This window comes from Mustela lutreola, chromosome 3, assembly GCF_030435805.1.
Source record: "Mustela lutreola isolate mMusLut2 chromosome 3, mMusLut2.pri, whole genome shotgun sequence".
Classification (NCBI taxonomy): Eukaryota; Metazoa; Chordata; class Mammalia; order Carnivora; family Mustelidae; genus Mustela; species Mustela lutreola.
This window is the reverse complement of record NC_081292.1, coordinates 16,548,821-16,571,670: the sequence shown is the minus strand read 5'-3', so window position 1 is coordinate 16,571,670 and position 22,850 is coordinate 16,548,821. Positions and strand designations below refer to the sequence as shown.

Sequence of the window (22,850 nt, the reverse complement as noted above, 5' to 3'; positions counted from 1 at the left end):
TGCCCACTTGGACACATCTTGGGTCCCTTGTCCTAAAAGTGCCTGGGAATTCTAGATGTTTGTAAACAGGTTGCTGTGACCTGGGACAGTCACTGAAGATAGTTCTGGGCAAGTTGAAGGTGACGGATGGTCTTAGGGAGGCCGAAACGTGGGCCCGAGGATACTGTTCCGTGGGTCTTTATTTCCTGCTGTCTGCTGGCAGGATCGTTGAAGAGGGCTGTGCTTTCTGCCTGCAGCCTCCGAGGGGATGGAATGTATGACCCAAGTTGTTTTTAATATTTGTGGAGCACCCCAGAGTTCCCAGATGCAGGAAAGATCAAACCTTTGTTGGTTCTGCTGATGCCAGGGGCTTCTGTTGTCAAGTGGCAAGGGTCGTACTCTTCCTGGTTATTCCTGCCTCTCACAGGCATATGCTGATCGCTCTTCAGGTCCTTTTTTTGTGAAAGATTTTATTATTTATTTGAGAGAGAAAGAAAAAACGAGTGGGGGGAGGGGCAGAGCAAGAGGGGAGAAGCAGGCTTCCTGCTGAGCTGGGGACCTGGGGCTGGATCTCAGGACCCTGGGATCATGACCTGAGCTGAAAGCAGTCACTCAGGAACCCCTCTCCGGTTGTTGTTTTTTTTTTTTTTATGGTTCAGGCTGGCTTTTCTCTTTTACTTTTCCATTTTCTCCCATCAGGGAGGCTTGAGCTGGAGGCAGGAGGTAATGCGTGTCTCTCCAGGGTGTGCCAGAGAGAGGGAGAGGGGGAGGGAGAGGGAGAAAGCAGAAGAGGGGGAGGGAAAGAGAGATGGGGAACAAGCTGGGGGAGGAGGAAGGAGGCAGAGCAGGGGCGAGAGGGAAGGGGGAGGAGAAGGAAAGAGAGGAGGAGGCAGCCCCCCAGGGTTAGAATCAGAGCCACCATGGAGAGCTGTGGAAACACAAGGCTGACTAAAAGGGACCCAGGCTCTGTGCTTTCCCTCCTCCCCTCCAGGAGATACTGACTGAGTGCCTCAGCAGTGAGTGCCTCAGCAGGGAGACCTGATTTTCTCCTCTTCTCACGTCTTGCTTGGACTTTTGCAGTGGCCTCCTGTGTTGATTTTTTCCCTTTGCTCCTAGTCTCTCTCCCTCTAATACAAGCACCCTGAGTAACCAGCAGAGTAACCCTAAGGAAGGCAAAGCGGACTCTACCAGCCCCAGCACCACGTCTTCCGGTGGCTCCCCAAGTCTGCAGGATTAAGCCCAGACTTCAGCAGGAATCAGATTGGTCTGCAGCCCACCTTGAGAACCGTCTCCTGCCCTGTCTCTCTCCCACTTACATTTTTCATTCTACCTCTAGGAGACAAGGTGCAGGTCCTTATATGGGTCTGGTCTCTGGCTGGGCTGGCCTTGCTTTTAGAGTACCACAGAGCATGGTGGAACCAGGAGGGTCTCTCGTTCATAGCTGCAGATCACAGGGTGACTCATGACCCCAAGAGTCTAGGAGATCAAAGTCATGTAAGTAGAACCAAAACATGTCACTGGGGCTAGGGACTCAGAGGCCAGGATTAGGAGCAGAAGACCGGAGGCGAGGGGATCAGAGAGCCACGGGAAGTACCGGCGAGAAGCTAGAGAAAGGGACTGTGTAAGAGCCGTCGGACCTGCAGATTGTCCCTGCACTATGGACATCTGCTGATATGACAGCTGAGGAGCCAAATTCCATAAAAGGCCTGAGGCCCTGGTGTTTCTTGCTTCTGTGCCTTTGCCTGCTCTTTCTTCCCTTGGCCGTCTCTCCCCTTTTCACCTCTGAACTGCTGCTCATCCTTTGAAGCTTCCTTCAGAAGCTTCTCTGAAGGTCTTCCTTGACCCTCTCGGATAATTAGTATCTCAGTCCTCTGTACTATTTTCGTTTCTTCTGCATACTTTGTCTTCCCTTTTTTGTTTTTTTTTAAGATTTATTTACTAACTTTAAACAGAGAGAAAGAGAGAGTGCTGGGGGAGGAGTTGAGGAATAGAGAGAATCTCAAGCGAATTCTCCACTGAGCATGGAGACCGATGCGGGGCTCGATCTCACAACCCTGAGATCATGACCTGAGCCAAAATCAAGAGTTGGATGCTTCACTGACTGAGCCACCCAGGTGCCCCCACTTCTGCATACATCTAATATATTGGCCTCATGTCCTCATTGTAGTTATATTTACCTGTCTGCATCCCCCTTATTAGAATGGAAGTGTCTGGACAGCAAGAACTTTGTCTCCGTTGTCTCTCTCTAGCCCTGGTGCCTGGCCAAATGGCTGGCATATAGTGAGTAAATTATGTATGGTTCTTGAACTGAGCATAGCAGAACTGAGGTTAGGAAAGGAGAAGGAGCACTGTTAGGTGAACTTCATACCCCCCCCCCACACACACACACTGCATAGGTTTAGCAACATGGCCATGTACCCCTTGGTTCACGTCCTTTAGACTACACTGCAAATGGTGCTCTGCAGTAACCTGGACATCCGTCCTTTCAATCAAATCCAATAACATGATAAAGAGAAAAGTAAAATACTACAGAGCAAGAGTTATTAAGTTCAAGGTTGGGAACAGATCTGAGGTCTTCCCAACCCCTATAGTGCTTTAGTCCTTGGCCTCAGAGTCAACACAAGGGAAGAATAATTTCCTTATTGCTCCGAAACGCCTATCTTTTTTTAAAAAATATTTTATTTATTTATTTGACAGAGATCACAGGCAGGCAGAGAGAGAGAGGAGGAAGCGGGCTCCCCCCTGAGCAGAGAGCCCGACGCGGGGCTTGATCCCAGGACCCTGGGATCATGACCTGAGCTGAAAGCAGAGGCTTTAACCCATTGAGCCACCCAGGTGCCCTGAAATACCTGTCTTATTGCTCCTCCAGCTAGTGAGCAAACTAAAGGTTTGTTAGGAGGACCATAGGTAGGGATTTCTTGGAGTGAACTAATATGGTGCCGTCCACTAGTGGGCATCTTGGACCTTCCCCTACGTTCTCTAACTAATTAGACCTTCTGGAATCCAGCCCTATCAAGTGTTCAAAGGAGCCCTGGTGTGCAGTATCAATGTCTGACCAACTTTAATAAATCCTCTGGCTTCTAAGTTTTAGAAAAAAAAAAAAAACAGACCCATTCCTTTGGCCTGATCTGCTAGGAAAACTTTGGCCCACATTAAATGTCAGAAAAAGACAAATCGAGTCTTGGTGTTTACTTCAAAGTTTACACAAATAACCCAACCCTAGTCCAAAACCCGTTATCTACCACCCATACGTAACCCCCACCAACCTACTTTCAATTCATGAATCTATTTGTCTTTGAGAATTCTACACTTTTTGTCTTAACTTTGTGTCCTGACTTTCTCTGGGAGATGTCTTAGTTTAGAGTCTGAACATATGGGAACCCAGAATAAATGGGGAATTCAGACCCTTAACCCTTTTTTTGATGAAAGTCAGTAGCCTAATGAGTCAGGACTTGGGCTTTGAGGGCAGAGAGACTCTGGAGAATTGACATTTCTTCTCAGCATCCAGATAGTCTTAGGCAACTAATTTATATTCTTCCAGCCTTACTTTGTCCATCTGTTAAATGGGGACAACCAGCCTTGTCAAAAATAATATATGTGAAGCATCCAGGAAAGTGTCTGGCACAGTGCGGGTTCACAGTAAGCTATGGTTAGTATTATATTGTTACTCTGAAAATAATCTCATGAGATTTCTGTAGGTCTTGGTACTCAGTTTTCGGCCTCTGATTTGGTCTCCTACTCACTCTAGCTGTTTCCTAGGCCTTGAACAGTTTACTATGTTCCTCATTATCTACTCAGCCTCTGGAAGTCCTGGATTTGTTCCAGTCCAGCTTCTGCAAGGACTGTCTGTGTGTCTTTGGACGAGTCACTTAACCTCTCTGTACTTACTTTCTCTCCTGGCTGTGATGGTGTAGACCAGGTGACCTCTGAGCCCTGCCTCTTCTAGCTAACCCTATGGTTTGCGTCCTGAAGTGGCCAGAGAAGTGACTATTAAGAGGTTGATCCTCAGCAAAGGGACCTCCTCTGAGCTTGTATACATCTCTGACCTGAAGCCAGAAGGTCTGGCCTCCATGCCAGTCAAGCTGCCAGCTGGTGTTCTTTACATTTTGCTGTTTCAAATAAATTCACAAAGCTGTAAGTTTCCTCATAGAGTTTTGCCATGCACACGACAGGGCACTTGGGCTCAGAAGGACTCTTTCCTGTCTGGGTACCCTTGGCCCAGATCCCCATGGAGAGGCAGGCTGGTTCAGGTCAGTAGAAGCTCTGACAGCTACAGGCTAAGAAGCCACAAAATGTGCCCTATTCTGCCTAGTCCACCTAACACCCTTTGGGGCAGACGTTGCTTTCAGCAACAAACCAGGGTTATGGTGGTGCCCAGTAGCTGGGTTTCAAGAATGCAGAAACGTGCACTTAAAGGCTTTGGGACAGCTTCTTGGTGACTGATAGGCTGCCTCTGCTGGCATCAGAGTATCTCCTGTTCCCACAGGTGAAGAGAAAAATTAGATTTCGGTGAACTGGATCATTAGAAGCTGTTGGAACAAACTTGACTCCCACTCTATGATTAGAAACTTTTCTGTGTATGTGAGTGCCTGTCTATCGGTGTCTGTATCTATCTGGCTGGAGGTGTTTTTTTTTTTTTTTTTTTTTTTTTTTTATTATAAACATATATTTTTTATATACATATATTTTTATCCCCAGGTCTGTGAATCACCAGGTTTACGGTGATGCAACATGGAGGCTTAAGTGGGTAGAAGAATAAATGTGATTTGGTGAGTGCTGTGGAGGTGTTTTTTTAAACCAGCTTGTACAAAGCTGAACAGGGACTTTGTACTCCGGACAATGGCTGAAAGAGGGTCTGCTCCTTGATCCCAGGGTTGCCATGATGACTGTCCTCTGGGAGCTAAAAGTCCAGGGCTACTTTTACTAGGCCACTAGTGCAAATGACTGCAACCCCAACTCTTCCTCCACTCTGCCCTCCTCACCAGAAAATATCTTTTTCCCCCATGGGAGAGCAAGAGAGAGAAAGAGCTGACAGAGACAACGTTAGGACTGTTGGTGGATTATTGGTGTATAACCCAGCTGTCTGCCCTGCCTTCTCCCCACAAGCTAAAGTCTGACCTCACACTTCATTTATGCTACTGATCAGCTTTCTGGGCTCTAAGTCAAATCGGGAAGAAAGAAATAATGTGATCAAGGATGCATTCATACTCTCCCATTTTAGCACTGTGAGTCACAAAGAATAATACATGGCTTTGGCCCCTCTGCTTCCCAGAGCAGTCACTCCCTGATGGTGAGACAGGCATTTAAGCAGGAACAACATTCCCTCCAATTTGCTGCGGTGATATAGAAGGTGGATAACCTACAGAGGAAGAGTGAATTTTACTCCTTAGAGGTAGGATTAATTAGGATCCAGGGGAAATGCAAGTTGAGCAAGGTATGGGTCTAATTAAGTAAAGGTCCCTTCATCTATCTGTCTGTCCATGTATCCATCCATCCATCCATCCATCCATCCATCATGTATCCATCCATCATGTATCCATCCATCATCCATCTATCCATCCATCCATCCATCCATCCATCCAATAGTCTATCCAGTAAGACACTAGGGACACAGAAAATGTCCCTACCTTTGTGGTGCTTAGAGTCTGTAGGAAGGACAGACATATAAATCATTTAAGTGTTCTAAATGTTCTGAAGGGAAGCCTTCCCCAACCTTCCTCCTTCCCACTTCACACCACAACCGCCATGAATTCCAGGACCCCATAAATGGAGAAATTAAACATACATCTTTGAAAAACTCACACATCAAGCAAAATTTGTTTCCATCTCTTTCCTGTCCTATAGCTCCTTGGGAGTGGGTGAGTCTTACTCCGCATCCACTTATTAGGAAAGGTACAGAAGAATAATGGAATTGGTTGACAGAGACTGACATTGGAGACTGTTTGTTTACTTTTGCCTTTTGCAGACTGTTTATATTTTTACTAGTGGCTTTTTAAAGTTTTTCCAAAAAAAAATTTAACCTATGTTTTTCTAATGATCATAAGTAAAAATAAAATAATACTTTTTGACTCCCTGTTAGGTAAGAAGAAGAATCTGAAACATGTTTACTTCTTTCTTCCTGGCTTTTGTAAAGATGACCTGGAATTTAAGGTCCTGATGATTATCAAACATTATTTTATATTCTATATATTTTATGAACAGCTTTGTTATTTGCTTTTGAATCCTATTTATAGACTAAGCTCTGTGCTCTGCTGATTTACATTTTTACTGCTAGTTCTTTTTAAAAAAATCTTAAACATTGGAATTTTTTAAAAATTAAATTTAATTTTTTTCAGTATTCCAAAATTCATTGTTTATGCACCACATCCAATGCTGAATGCAATACGTGCCCACCACCAACCTTACCCCCTCCCCACTCTCCCCTCCAAAACCCTCAGTTTGTTTCTGAGTCCACAGTCTCATGATTTGTCTCCCCTTTCGATTTCCCCCGACTCACTTCTCTTCTCCATCTCCCAATGTCTTCTGTATTATTCCTTATGCTCCACAAGTAAGTGATGTTATAGTTTCTTCATTTTTAAGTGCTTTTAATTCTGACTAATCTTTTGGCAAACTGGAGTTCATTGACTTGCAGTGTTTTTTAGGAACAATGTGGGAGAGGTGTATTTTTCCAAATCCTTCCTTATCAAAGATTCTCTTTTCATTTCTTATCATCTGCACGCAACAACTTGGCTAGGTATATCACAGTTTAGGATCAAACATTTTTTTCTTCAAAATTTTCTGAAAACCACTCATTTTATTCTGGTAAGACTGTAGTGCTACAGAGAAGAAACGGCATAATTAACTAATTTATATCCTTTTTTGTTTTTTAAACTTTTTTTTTCTTTATCCTTTTAATTAAAAAACTGCCAAGATGTATCTAGGGGTATGTTCTCTTTAAAACATATAAAACATAGGTGTTGACTTGCCTATGAAACATGGCCATTGGCTTATATACTTGGTCTTCACTCAGCCCAGGAAAATTTTCTTTAGTTACATCTTTGATTATCACTTTAATTGCAATTTTGTTTTTTCACGTACAATACCTATATGTATATATGTATATTGTAACTTGGCCTCCTCATCTAAATTTGTATCTCTTTTTAAAATATTTACTTGCTTGTTCTTTCCCCCTACATTCTAGAACACCACTCCAAATTTACCCTTTGTACTATCGGCATAGGGTTACTTTTTCTCTGTATTCTGAAATATGTTATTGTATTTTTATTGTTCTGAAATAATCCTATAGCTCATCTAACTTTCTCTGTGGCTCAGTTTGATCTCTATGGATTTCTGCCTATTTTACAGAAAGAATCTCATTTTTTTTCCTATTGATCCTGAAGCTTTTGAAATAATTTCTTCTGGACATATGCTTGAGTCTTCAAAATGGTGTTTTTTCCTTGTTCTTCAACATTTTTGCATAGTTTGTCTCTTTTCTTTATTCATCTTTATTTGCTTAAAAGTATATAATCTTTTTATTTTATATTGCAATAAAAGTCATACACAATAGCCAAAATATGGAAAGAGCCCAGATATCCATTGACAGATAAATGGATAAAGAAGTTGTGATATATATATATATGTATACATATATATATAATTTCAATATATACATGTTATACAATTATTATATTTTATATAATATTTCGATATAGGTATTGTAATATTATTAAGCCATGAAAAAGAAAGAAATCTTGCCATTTGCAATGATGTGGATGGAACTAGAGGGTATTACGCTAAGTGAAATAAATCAGAGAAAGACAAATGCCAGACGATTTCACTCATATCTGTCATTTAAGGTACAAAATAGATGAACATAAAGGAAGGGAAGGAAAAGTAAAATAAGATGAAAACAGAAAGGGAGACAAGCCATAAGAGGCTCTTAAGTATAGGAATCAAACTGAGGGTTGCTGGAGGGGAGGGGGGTGGGGGATGGGGTCACTGGGGGATGGGCATTAAGGAGGGCACTTGATGTAATGAGACTGGGTGTTGTATGCAACTAATGAATCACTTAACTCTACCTCTGAAACTAATAATACAGTATACTAATATTAACTAATATTAAAAGTATATGTTAATTAAAAAAAGAATAAGGATGCTGAGTAACAAAGATCAGGTCTTTTCTGCAATAAAAGAAATTAACATGACAGACATCAAAGACTGGAAAGGGAAATTGAAGAATTCCCCTTGAAAAAAAATTGACAATTTCCTGGGCTGAGAAAAGGCCAAAGTATACAAACCGATGGCTGTGTTTTATAGGCAAATGAACATCGTATCTAATCAGCTGTTTTATCAAGGCACATGATCCGTGTTGTAACATAATGGAAAGGATGGCTATTGTGACTTATTTTACTTAACCATATATTAAGCAGACCCAGACATGAATGAAACTATTACTCTTAAACCCTATTTACATTGTATATCCCCAAAGATTAAGTTTTACTTAAAAAAATAAGTGTGAAATGTTACTTGCATGTACTATGGAAAAGTACAAATAGGTTAAAATTCCTGGACACTCAGAAGTAGTTTTACCTTAAGTAGTTTTACCTTTTTATTCATCTTTGAATGAGACTTATCCAGAACTCAGTGGTAGCTAACCAACAGACTATGTAACTTGCCCTTAGAACCACTATCCCTTTGAATGCTACTTGATTATCCATCTTTTTAAAAATATGTATATTTTATTTACTTATTTGAGAGACAGAGAGAGCATGAGAGAGCACAAGCAGGGAGAGTGGTAGAGGGAAAGGGAGAAGCTCTCTGGGGCTCTTTTCTAGGGTCCTGGGGTCATGACCTGAATGGAAGGCAGACGCTTAACCAACTGAGCCACCCAGGTGCCCCTCCCTCCACTTTTTAAAACATCTATTTCCTCATTTTGGAGAGAGAGAGAGATATCAAGGGATAGGGGCAGAGGGAGAGGGAGAGAGAGACTCTTAAGCAGACTCCCCCACTAAGCACAGAGCCTGAGGTGGAGCCTAATGGCATGACCCTGGATCAAGACCTGAGCTGAAATCAGGAGTCAGATTCTCAACCGATTAAGCCACCCAAATGCCCCTCGAATATCCTTCTATGCCAACAGTTGGGGGGGGGGGATGGCTGATTGTTCTTATTATCTTGTTTCATTCCCGGAGGTCTAGGAACATCCATGCAGTTTGGCGCTGCTGGATTGAGGTGTGATTCTATCCCTAATGCATGGGAAACTAAACCCCAGCTGCCCGACGAGTGTCTCCAGTAGGCTCATCCTGTTATCCCCACAGCTTTCAAAACGATTTATGCTGACTCCATTCCACCTTCAGGATCCACAGGGGCTCCTGGCAGGGACACTCCCCACCACGCTCCATCTCTTACCCTGTTGCTTGCTTGAGAGTTGCCATCTCTGTTAGGGTATGGAAGGATTTTGTGGTGTGTGCGTCTGTCTGTGTCTGTGCATGTCAGTGTGCATGAGTGCATGCGAGTGTGTGTTTGTGTGTACATGCATACATGCACATGTGTGTATAAAACTGTACTGTGGCTGCTGCAAAAAAGTATCACCCAAACAGTTTTAAGATTAACCCATTCTCTGCATTTCTGAGCCAAGGAGCAGGAGTGTGGAAGGAATGAACTATGTTCTTACTGACTTTCAGAGAATTGAATCTCTTCTTGTCCACAAAGTAAAGCATGAATAGGACAATCACTATTTCTCTCAAGCTAACTGCTCTGCTTCTGATATCAGATTGATTCTGATATTGGGTTGTAAGACAAGGTAAATTGTTCACCATTTCTTGCAAATAATTTTTGGTGAGCGAGAAAGGCTCTAAGAGAGAAACTGTTTTGTATTAGTTTCATACACTGTTCTTGGGGTTCAGTCCTCAGAATCTGCCAGAAATTCAGGAGCCCCTGAGGTAGAGGGCTCCCTGTCACCTCTTTACCTTCTTCTACACCTGAATAGTTAAAAGGTAGAAAAAGTGTGAGCAAAGACAAACATGGTTGATGTGGCAACCCCCATTCCCAGGAAAGCTTGCCCATGTCCCCAAGGCTCTGAGTAAGGAAGTAGAGAGTCTCTTGTGTTTTCCCTTCCAAAAGGCAGGCCAGCACAGGCCATGGAGTCTCAGACATGAGTTGGAGGTCAGAGAGCCTCCTATTTAAACTCTTCATAACACCTAGTTCATTGTCAGTTGCCCAAAAGCATTGCACAATGTTGGTAGTAAGAATAGCAATCAGAAACCTGTCGTTCCACCTGTGTTTATTCCTGTTGTCTTCTCCAGAATTCCCTTCCACACACGTGCCTGAAGGGGAACTTTCTCTCCTCGTGGCTCCCAAAGCAGATCATTATAGCATGGCTGTGGGGGGTGGTAACGGATGGCATGACTGAGGTTCACAGTTGCTGCACATGTTCCCCCACATACGCTTGCACAAGAACAGTACTGAGGATGACCTTTTCTGAAATCAGGAGAGCCACCAGCACAGGTTAATGGATTCTTTCATCACGACACAAAATTATTGAACACCTACTACACACCTGCTGTATTCCCTGCTTCTGGAATGCATTTGGAGAGACACACAAAGATCTCATTTTTACCAGGGCATACACTGGCCCTCTCTTCTAGTTGGAAAGCACTCCCTCTCCCACTTAGGGCCGATAACAAATTAGACAACAGTAAGAAGTAAAATGCAGGAGAGAACGGAAAAGGTCATTCTGGAAGGTGTTATCAAAATGTGTCTTCTCCCTGGAAAGAATGGTCCAGTCTTGTGATTAGTTTGTCAGATATGGTTGGGGTCTGAGAGGGGGTGCCTTGGACAGGAAAACAGAGCTATAATGATCCTGGAATGGGGTGAGTTAAGGCATTGCCTCTCTTGGAACAGTGTTTCTGCAGTGTTGGGGGTTTGCTTGACAGAAAGCTGGTCAGACTTGGTGTTAACCACTGAAAGGGCAGAGGGAACTCGTTTGCTTCCCAGCTGTGCCCGAGGTTGTCCGAGAGCCTTTAAAACAAATTCCCTCCTGTCAGTGCATCAGGCAAGATGCTCATATGCTCCTCACTTAGGAGGAACAGAATTTTCCCACTTGGCATTTTCTTGCAAGCTTCCTTCATGTGGTCTCCCTAGGCCCTCTTTCCCTGACCCCCACCATCTCCCCATCTAATGTTCCCCTCTTGCTCGTCAGAGTTATTTTTGTTTGCAAAACTGCTATCCTATTATTTCTTTTATTATCATGTCTCATGAGGAACTTTTCTGGACTTCACTGGTTTAGCCACTGGATTCCAGCCTGCTTTCTTTCTTTGCTTGGGCAAGGAGAGAGCAGAGAGCCTCGCATGCTGAGAGTGGGGCATGGTTTCTCTAGGTAAGTTTTCTTAGGTCGCTGTGAGTCAGTAATCCACAATGGCCATTTTTCTAATCTGTGTAAGGATGTGGAGTTATTTATTCTCAACTGTTAGATAAAGGGAGAAAAACAGTCTTTGATCAGACCCAGAGCTACAAGTTCAACCAAGGGCTGCCAGCTTGCTAGTTAGGTACCTATGAGCACTTTTTATTCGGTGAGTTGTTCATCCTCAGAATAGTCCTGGGAGGTAGGTTTCATTAAGCCAAGGTTGTAGTGTAAGTATGTCCCAAAGAGTCATAAGACATATTTATGCTAAAATGTTTTCTTGTTATCTGAAATTCAAAGTCAAGTATACATCTTATATTATTTGCTTATTTTTTATTGCTTTTTTGGGGGAGGTTTAGTGTATCCTGTATTTTTTATTTGGGAAAGCTGGCAGCCCTCCATGATATACTACAGATAAGGTCGTGTGGCCTGCTCAAGGTGTTTGATACGTGTTAACTTCATTCTCCTGTCCTTCCCCATCTCCGCCATTTCAAAGAAAGAGAGTAAGGGAGGGAGGGAGAGATGGAGGAAGGAAGGAAGGAAAGAAACAAAGAAAGAACCAAGATGCCCTTCAACAGATGAATGGATAAAGAAGATACATATATACAAAGGAATATTATGCCTCCATCAGAAAGGATGAATACCCAACTTTTGCATCAACATGGATGGGACTGGAGATTATGCTGAGTGAAATAAGTCAAACGGAGAGAGTCAATTATCATATGGTTTCTATGGTTTCACTTACTTGTGGCGCATAAGGAATAACATGGAGGACATCGGGTGAAGGAAAGGAAAAGTGAATTGAGGGAAATCAAAGGGTGAGATGAGCCATGAGAGACTGCGGACTCTGAGAAACAAACTGAGGGTTTTGGAGGGGAGAGGGGTGGTGGGTTGGGTGAGCCTAGTGGTAGGTATTAAGGAGGGCATGTGCTGCATGGAGCGCTGGGTGTGGTGCATAAACAATGAATCTTGGAACACCGAAAAAATTAAATAAAAAAATTAAATAAATATGAGGAAAAAAAGACAAAGAAAAAGAAAGAAAGAAAGAAAGCGAGAGAGAAATAGAGGAAGAAAGAAAAAAATACGTTATTTGAAGTGAGTGACTGCGCTCCGGTCGGGGGCTCATTGGCCATTTCATTAGACATTTTCCCTTTTGTCAGGAGTTCCCTGGCAGTGCTAAATTCAGTAGAGGGCACAGCGGTGATCTGATGCTTTGGCTGAATCCTGACCAGAATTTTGACCTTTTTGAAAGGGACATGACAAAGCAGAGAGCCCAGAGGCCTTGGCATCCAAGGCTGTGAGTATCTGCCCTAGCTCTGATGCCAACTCAGTCTATGGACCAGGCCACCTCTGTTAATTCTTTTGTGAGTTTCAGTTTCTTTATTGAAAAATCGAGAATGGGACTACTGATCTTCATGCTTTGTGACAGGTTATGTAGCTCAGGGTCCAGCATCTAATACCAACAGGCCTAGGTTCAAAACCCAGCTCTGCCACTTCCAGCTGTGTGACCTGGGGCAAATGGCCTGATCTCGCTGTACCTCGTCATCTCTATATTGGAGCTATCTCCAATGTTTCATCATCTGTATATTGGAGATAATACTAGTGTGGAATAGAGTGAAGTCTACATGGTTACTGACTAAGACTTTTATTCACATAAACTCTTAATTGACAAGTTAGTTGGCTTCTCGGATATACAGCTCCGATCAGGGGCTGTGAATGAATGCCTAGCTCTGTTCTAGAAGCAACTAGGGATAGCTGCAGAAAACTGGATCGATGCCCCGGAGAACCAGCGATCCCACAGGAGGAGACCAGATGTACCAGGTGAAACAATAAGACCGTAAACTCAAGGACGGATGATTCAGTGCCAGTTCAGGCCTGATGCTACGGAGGTATGAAGAGCAACAATCATGTCTTGTGCTTTTACACCCACTGCAGTTTACCAAGGGCATTCACCAACATTTGCGGTGAGGTAAAGAGTGGCCAGAATGAGGAGGAGATGGGTGTGGGAGCCTTCTTGGAGGAAGGGGTTCTTGAAGAAGTAATAGATTTGGGTGGGAAGATGGTACCTCTGATGGCACAAATCCAAAGTGAAGAGGCAGAGCAGGTGGTGACATCTCACAGGAGAGTAGAGGGGCTAAGGTGGAGCCACCACGAGACTGAGACTAGGACCTTTGCAGTTGCTGTTCCCTCTGCTGGAATGCCTTTCCCTCAGGCATTCATGTGCTGGCACCTTGATGTTCAGGACTCGGCTCAGATATTTTTTCATTGAACATACCTTCTCTGACCACTGAAAGTAACCTGCATTTCATTACCTGCCTTTCTAGGTTACATCACCTTGCTTTATTTTTTTTTTTTATTATGCTTTTTGTTGTATGAAGTTATTCTATGATGTGATGTGTCATTATTTATTCTCAGTCTCCCTTAACAGAACACAAACCTCATAAGAACAAGACCATTGGGCCCATAACAGGTGCTACAGAAGGATCTAGTGGAGAGCACGACATGAGCGGGTAGATAGAGACCCCAGAATGCTAGCTAGCCTCAGGAATTAGGATTTTATAGAAAATGATGAGGTTCAATATAACCTATAGCAGCATTCTGTATGCCCCAGAAGGACCCTTTGGGACAAGAGTGGTCTTTTTCTTTCCTCTGTGCTTAAAATGAGTCCAGAAGGTGATGGGAGTTTCTGGGAGTGTCCACGGGTTTCAGAGCTTCCTCATCCTGTGTTAAGCCATGGAGCTCACCTGGCTTCACATTAAAGTCCCTGGGGAAATTTTTAAATGCCCGATTCCCAGGCTGCACCCTGGTCTAAGTCCAATAAAATCCTAATCTTCGGGGGTGGAGTCCAGGCTTCGGTATTCTGTAAGCTTGCCAGCCTCCACTGTGCCACCAAGGGTGGGAACCACTATGCTAGATGCTCTTCCCATCTCCTCTGGACTTCAGACCAATTCACTGGTCTATCTTCTTCCTTGGAAGAATAAAGTAGAAATCAACAACTTTTCTCCATCACACACACCCTGTCCCAAGGTGAAGTGCAGCTAGTTCTTGGGTGCATTTCTGTTTTTGACAACCTATTTGGAATTAGCCAGACCTTTCCCTCCACTGAGGTGGACCCATCTTGGCCAGGTCTCCATGCCATCCAGACGAAACTTTATTTTGGGGCTGGTTGCTGGCCACCCGGAGCTGGCCTCTGTTCTGTTGGCCCCACCAGGGGGCTCAGTCCCAGCCTCCACTTTCACTGGCCTTGTGGCTGTCACATTGCCCATGTCCTCAGCCATCCTGTGGACCTACAGTGACTTAACGTGGTTGGTATTATTTACAAGTCACATTGAAGATGCCAAGCTGACATCACCAGCAGATCTTATGCTCCTGCTCCCCAGCTGGCCCAGGTCAAGGGCCTGTAGAAGGCAGATGACCTGAGGTCTTCTTCTTGGAAAGGGGCTGCTGAAACTCCTTTACTCTTGGAACTTGCATTTATGACCTGTTTTGCTGAGTGTCATCCCTTCTCCCTCCTATCATCTATGCCAGTATCTGTGATAATCTTTGTGGGCTGCATATGCAATGCGACCTCTGATGAAATCAAACATCTGGGCAATTATCTCTGCACTGGTCTCTAATTGGACTAATTGGAATAGAATTACTAGAGAGACTTGCTGCTCCTGTCTGGGCTCTCAATGCCAAACAAAAGAAACAACCAAGTAGTAATTCAGATGGTGGATGCCCCGGGCAGTTCGAGACCCATTTTTCTCATTAGCCAAATCTCTATTGTCCTCTTTCCCCTCTCCCCTCAACATGTGCTTCCTAATGTGATTTAATTTTCATGAATCACGTCCTTGTGTCTTGTTTTGGAAACCATGAGTAACTGCTGTAAACATAGCATTGCATCTCCCTACTTTGAATACCCTGAGATTTATAGTGCTCATGGTGGCTAATCAGTTAACTAGGCTTTCATTTAACAAACATGTTGAATGAGTCCTTTGTAAACCAATCTTTAATTGAGAACCTACTATGTGTCAACCACTGTTCCGGTCACTAGGGTTATAGGTGGGAGACAGACAATAGATATGTGGAACAAACAAATCAATAAGTAGAGATGAGATGATTTGAGATAATGATAAGTGCTATAAAAGTGACCATGATTGAGAAGGGTTTGGAGGGAAAGACTATTTCATATCTAGCCATCGGGGCATCCAAGGCAGTTGGAAGTATAGAGAATTACTCTGTGTGTTGGGCTGGAGGACTGGTAAGATGTGGCCTCTGGTTTCAGAGCTCCTGGTATGGTTGGGGATATGATAAAGAGAATGATGAAGAATAATGTAGTAAGGGATGGAACTGTGTGACAGGGAGGGCACAGAGAGAATGGCTAACCATAGCAGGGAAGGGTTGGCAGGTCTAGGTGTGAGGTCTGAGCTATAACTGAAAGAGAAAGTGGAAGTCAAGGGCAAAGGGTGGCTGGAGAGGGGGAGGAAGGAAACTGTGTTGGGTGTTCATCTATTCAACCACTTTTATTGAACATCTACTATGTGTCTGGCATTGCTCTAGGTGTTGGGGTTACATAGTGAACAATAGAGAAACAGTTCCTGAGTTCCTAGAATTTATCTTCTATTGGTGGAAGTGGTGGGGTAGACAATGAATAGGTAAAGAAATAAGATACTTTCAGATGGTGACGACCGCTATGCAGATCCTACGGGATAATGTTGAAGAGAGAATTTGGGTATGTTTTGAGGACTGTGGTGGGGATGGGACTTGAAAGGTTGGCCAGTATAAGCCTCTGGAGGGGGTGACAAGTGTGATGACATTGGATCATGGGGCAGTCTGGAAGAAGGTTCTAGGCAGGGGGAACTACAGTGCAGAAGTCTGGAGGCTGGAACAAGCGTGACGAGTTTGAGGAACAGAAAAAAGCCCAGCATAGTCAGTGCCTGGTAAGTGGGGGGAAGGGCGTGCGAGAAGGATTCAGAAGTGAAGCAGCTGGGGAAGGAGGAAACCAGTTCTGAAGCTATACTGTAGGGGCCCAGGCTGGAGAGGACAGATGGAGACTTGACCTGGATTGACAGCTATGGGGGTGGTGAATCATGGGAAATCTAAGACGTTTGGAGGAAGGGAGCTAGCAGGACTTCTGATACATGGTCTTTGAGGATTGAGAGATACAAGGAATCAAAGATGACTGGCCTGACCAGCTGTCTGGCTGGGGGTGGTTAGTGAGGGAAAACCAAGAAAGGAACTGGTTTTGTGTGGGAAATGAAGATTTTTCTTTGGATGCATTTAGTATGAGATGCTAATTGGACATCCCAGTGGAGGGGAAGCAGTCCTGATAAAGGCTTGCGGTCTGAGTGGTGAACCCTTCGCCTGGGGACAGTGTGGGAGAGAGCTGCAGTTAGGGAAGGTAGTGCCAGCTGTGGGGTGGGAAATAGTCTGGAGGAGGATGTGACCGGAGGTGGGGGTGGGGGGTCTGTCGTGTTAGTCCAGGTGGGAAAGGGTGGGAGGCATGAATCCATTTGGCATCCACACCTTGGATTTGCCTCATCGTGCAGGAGACTGCTTCGTGATTCCATTTCAGGGTTGGCTACCCCAGCACAGATGGGGTGACTTGGTTAGACAACCAAACAGCCGGAGTGTAGGGAGCTCTTGGCATGGGTCCATCTTTGTGCTAAGGGCTTCTGGTACTTTATTTCATTTAATCTGCCCCAAGATCGTATGAGGTAGGCATGGCTCCTCCACTTATTTGTCAATAATTATTGTTTTTGGTAAGCTCAAAATGACTACATAAGTGACCGAGAAAAACATCTCTTATTAGCAGACAGAGTCGCCCTGATTGTCCTGAAGGTGCTTTTGCATTTGGTCCTTAAGTAGGGGAGCTTCTGAACTCTCACCACACCCATTTTACAGATGAAGAAGGTGGGTGTCAGGAGAGCAAAGTGGCTTCCCAAAGTGACAGGACCTGCGAGTGGAGCCACCTGAGGCCTCTCTCTGGTCTTTCCTTCTCCTATGAATCCCTGTGCAGAGGGTTAGGAGTTGGGTTTTGTGGGAGGTGATGACAGTGCCTTGGAGGTCTCTGATCAGGAAAAAAGCTGGTATGATCATCAAGATAAATCAGTGTTTCAGAAGGAAGCAGAAGTGTTTCAGAAGAAAGGTGTCTCATTTGACACACTAGGGAAGGGCAATTGGTCATTTATGTTTAAGCTGAAAGCAGAGAATCCGTTTAATAAAACATATATAACTTAATTTTATTTCTCAAGGATTCAGATGTACATTGATTTATTGAGAACTTTTCTTTGTAAGTGAGTCACTCATTCTTTTTATTTTAGATGTAATACACCTTTAGTCTTTTCAAAGCATTGAATTTTGTGTTTATAGAAACAAGAAGTCCTTCTTTCTGTAATTATAGTTTATTAGCTTCTTTACCATCTAGTTAAATTATGTAATTAGAATAGCAAAAACAATAGATATAAACAGCCTTGGGAACAAATACAAGGCACTCTTGCAAAATGCATGATCCACCAGAAGACAGAGGACTTCCTACCTAGTCCTTCATGAGCCGCCAGTCTTCACAGTCTCTAGGACATCCACCAACTGACTCCGTAGAAAGCATGGGACATGTTGGTTAATCTCGCAAATATGTTAAGTGAGATTCAGTTCAAAGAGCTGCTACTGATAGAAATACATATACGGTGCATATCTGTGTATGCAGACACTTGAATGAGATACATTTATGGAAATGATTTTGCTTTTCTGATTCTTTTTTTCTTCTAGTTCAAGATTTCCAAAGACTGGTTCTAATTTGAACTGGTCCAGTAGGATTTAAAAACAATAACTTTGATTTTGTTTTCATTGCAATAAAAAAAAAATCAATACTTGGATTGAATTCAGAGTTCAGCCAATTAGTGTGTCCCTTTTGGTTTCTGAGTCATATTATCCTGGCCCACATTACTCACAGTGAGGAATGATTCAAAACCAGTGCTTTTTGTCTTCTAGCTCAGAGTCTAAAAATGCCTCAGGCCTCTTTTGCCCTAAAACACCCTTGTTCTAAGCAATCCTGAAGTGATACTTACTGGGTGCCAAAAATCATTACCAGGAAGAGACTGGCACAGTCTCTTGATTCTGACACTGAAGACAGTCTTGCTTTCCCTTTCCCCTGTGTGGTATTAATGTTGGTTGAAAACCTTTTGAACTCACTGAAGGTTGGTTGCCTTAGGAACAAAAGATGTCTGAGTTTCTGGCTTACTCATGAAAGAGCCATGGAGCATCCTCTTCAAAGCCTAAGGACAATTCCTTGGGTACCTGGTATGGAGGAGTTCAGAGGACCACTTATCCATGGCCTCTCCTTTCTCCCCAGACCTGGGCATAAACCCCACCATTCAGAATGGAAATATAACCAGTAGCACATGCCAGGGCACCATATGGTTTGCTTTGATTCTCCCCATGGATCCTTTCTCTGGGAGCTTACCTCCCCCTATCTTGCCTCCTTACACTGTTTTTAAGATGTCAAGAATCCCCTTCTAGCATGAACCACATGGTACTGGATGAAAGTTGACATGGTATGAGCTCATGTCTAATTTAATACAGATTCAGATGGATCTATGTCTATGATTACACATACACTATGTCATCTATCTACATGTATGTATAAATATAGATATGTGTGTATATATGGCTTAATATACACACACTTTTTCCCTAGCTTTGTCCACTGAGTGGGCCTCGAAGCAATGACATCCCAGCAGCAATGAGCACACCTAGTACTCAGATCTTGGTTTCTAATATAATTCTCCCACAAAGAGAACCAGAGCTCCTTGGAGAAATGGCAGATTCTAGGGCTAGGGAAGGAACCATGCAAGATAAACTTGGAACATCTAGTAGTGTCAGGAATTAAAGAAGTACTCAAAAAGCAAAGTGAGTGGGTATGTCAGTGGGACACAAGAGCCAACTGAGAGAACTCCCCATAGAAAGATATGGAACAATTTTGAGCAATAAAATAAATAGTATAGTTTTGGGTTTGTACCCAAAGTACAAAATAAATATTCCTAACTCTATACTGATATAAACAAATTATTAAATAAATAAATAGGGAGAATAGACAAACCTTCTGAACAGAAGAATCCCAAATAACTTATGTAGATACTCCCCTACTCAAGGAGGTGGAGTATAATTTCCTACCCACTAAGTGTGTGTCATGCACAGTGACTTTCTCTTAATGAGCGCAGTAAAGATACCTGACAAACTAGCCAAGCCTCATGGTCAACGTCAACATCAACAGTGATAAGTCCTGTTGATAGCATGTACCTTTGATACGTTGTAGTGGGAATGGCACTTTCCCTTTGTGATCTTTCTCCACAAACTCCCAGTCTAATCAGAGAAAAACATCAGATGAATCCAAATTGAGAGACAGTCTACCCACCAAGTACACCTCAAAAGTCTCAAACTCAACAAAAACAAAGAAATTCTAAGGAACCATCACAGTTTAGAGGAGCCCAAACAGACATGAAGACTAAATGCAATGTGATATTCTCATGGGAACCCATAAATTATTTGGGGTTCTTCCGTTCAGGAGATTATTCTCCTCATTTATTTATTTATTCAATATTTAATATCAATATTCAGTATTTATATCCGTATGGATTCAGGAATATTTATTTTGTATTTTGGATAACTAATTTGATACTACAAATAATAACTACAGAAATGTGAAGAAAGTATGGGCTTTACTCAGTCATAATTATCAATATCAGTTCATAATCATGACAAGTGTTCCATATTAACGTTAACAATGTGAGACACTAGGAGTGGGGTATATGGGAATTCTGTAATACAGTCACAACTTTTTCTGTAAGTCTGAAATTTACAGAACATCAAATCAAATCAAATTGAAAGTTTATTTTGAACCACCCCCCCAACCCCCGCCCCCACCCCTGGGTACTTCTTTTCTCTCTTCTGACCCTTTGTCTCCCAACATACTGGTCTGCACCACCCTGGTCATGGGAGACGTTGCAGTGGCACAAACAGGCAGCCTTGACATCTCTCTCTCTGAATTCAATGTGGTAGATCCTGCTTGTTGGCATGAAGAGTTGAATACCATTTCTGATTTTCTGGCACCCTTATTTCTTGGCTTATCTAGTTCCTGGGGGCTTATCTAAGGCATTTTTATTGGCTGTAAATTGTCTGAGAAATAGTTTGTTTGCAGCCTGGAGGAGTCTTGTGCATTGGTGTCTTGCTGTTGGAAGAGAGTCAGACTCTGCCCTACTGGGGCAGGGACACATTGCCCTCTGCGTGAGGATGGCTGAGTCTTCCAGGGGCTGTCATGTGTAATTTTGATGGGGCTTATGTCTTCCTGAAGGCAACCTGGGAGCCCTCCTCTGCTTGCTTGTGTTTCTTCACCACCTATCTCCTTCAACGTGATAAAACCTCTGGCTCATCTTATGGACCATGATTCCCATCTCTTTCTCCGTCTAATCTTCACTTTCAAATACTCTCCCAAGGATAGATTTGCAAGCATTGATTATATGCTCTATGGGGTGCCTAGCGGAGCTGCACTTAAAATGTTTAGAATAAGAAGCTGCTAACAAAGTGTTTTCTTCCTCGAAGAGTCTCTTCAACAGCCCCTCATATCTAATGAATATCTAATAAATCTAAGCGGTTACTTAGATTTCCAGGACCAGCCTATACGGTAGCTCTGTGCAGATTAGCAGAAGGCGCCCTCTCTAGGCAGCAGCAAGCTGCCACTCTAGCTACTGTCCTGCAGGCAAAATCTGATGGGGAACTTGGGGCTGTATTTAAAGTCTCAAACATCCCCTCAGCCAGGCAGCCTTGTGCAGTAGACAATATACACAACTATTCACTGTGACCCTGAAATGTACTCTATCCCACTGGGTGGAAGAGTGTTCAGGATAATCACTTCTTATGTGAGTATCTGGAGACAGGGTGCAAATTGTCTTGGAGTCCTCTGGAAGAAACGAGTTAAGATCCTCCCCAAGTGGAGTGCTGGACTTGGCTCCTATCGGTTCATGAGATTCAATTGTTAATTTTTCAAGAATTTTGTGAGTTTTATTAAATGCAGTGGTTATTAAAAATCAAAGTATGCAAACTTACAATTAAATTATATCAATAACAAATGTACCGAAAACTCCAAATTCATTACTTCCTAATTGTTAAATTTTCCTATGGTCTGCTCGTGAAGTTATCTATTGTGTCTGTATGGTGGAGCTACCATATGCTGGTGTACCTTTGCTCATCTTTTCCCGACTCTGTCTTCAGTGACATCATGTCAACACCTTGAAACTGACCATGTGAGAGTATTTATACCATGGAAAGCAGCAAATGCTACAGATCAGCTCCCACTCCCCCAGGAAAGGGAAAAGCAGGGGAGATGGGCTGCGACCCACAAATGTTTGGGCTGGGCCTGCACGAAGAGAACCATTTGGGACTCCCAGAGCTCCTGAGAGGAATGAGGAGGAGGCTGGAGCTCCCACAGCTGGCTGGGCACTCTCTTTGCTCCACGGGGGAACATCAGCTTCTGTTGTGGTTCAGTTGGGCAAGCACCCCAAGGTCTATGTGACTCACCTGTCCAGGTGGTGAGCGGTGGGTGAGCGGTGTTATGGAACCCAAACAGGGACCAGCACTGAATTTCATGCGGAAACCAAATGCACCCATGGGAATGGCTCCCTCTAATGTAGCCTTGTGGGCAGGGTTCAGACCCCTCCCCATCTACCTGAATATCTGGGGAGGAGCTGTGGCCCAGGCTCTTCCTTTTAACTTTGTCTTCTCTTTCTCCCCTGGGCGCCCTCCATAGGCAGGCCCTACCCTCTGGTAGGGCTCGGGGAACAGGGGGCTTGGGGAATGGTGAGGTGGGACCTGTGCAGGGCAGGGGCGTGTGGAGAGGAAAAGGAGAAAATTCCTGGCCTGCCACGGGGCGGGACATTCCTGGGACAGACCAGACAGGAGCTCTCCTGAGTCCGCCCCCAGTCAAGCACACGGTGAGCAGTAAGCAGTATTCCGCAGCCACAGATGGAGGAATCTGCTGCCTTGCTCAGTAAAGTTTTGGAGAAAGGCCTGTGGACCCGAGCTTGCATGGCAAAGGGCTCAGGCATTAGAGTCGGAAGAACGTGGGTTTGAGTTCCCGCATTTCCCATGGGAGACCTTGACCAGACAAATGACTTTGCTTCTTGGTTGGCTCAGCCTGTTTCTGAGCCCGTGAAATAACCTTGCTGCTCTTCTCGGCATGAGGGGTGGCCTTCAACAATCTCAAAAACAGCGGCTGCTGCTAACGGATCTCCTTTCCTTCTGTTGGTTTGTTTCTCTGTGCTTACCGGGAGCTCAGATCCCGAGAACTGGTTGTCTTGTTTCTGTTTTTAAAAGCAAAGGCCAGCTTTGGCAACAAGTCAGTCAACATAGTGATCTGTCACTAAGCTTGGCTCTAGAAAACCTTTTTATGTGCTGAAGCTCATAATGACCGCGATGACTGATAGATAAACCAGTGTGTGGAGGACACAGATGTTAACGT

At 43.7% G+C, this 22,850-nt stretch overlaps 1 long non-coding RNA gene across 1 annotated transcript in view; it reads left to right on the top strand.

The window, feature by feature from the left end:
- LOC131826434 (uncharacterized) overlaps positions 1 to 22,850 on the top strand; it is a 78,464-nt gene that overhangs the window by 34,952 nt on the left and 20,662 nt on the right. The gene's annotated exons all lie outside the window — the stretch shown is intronic.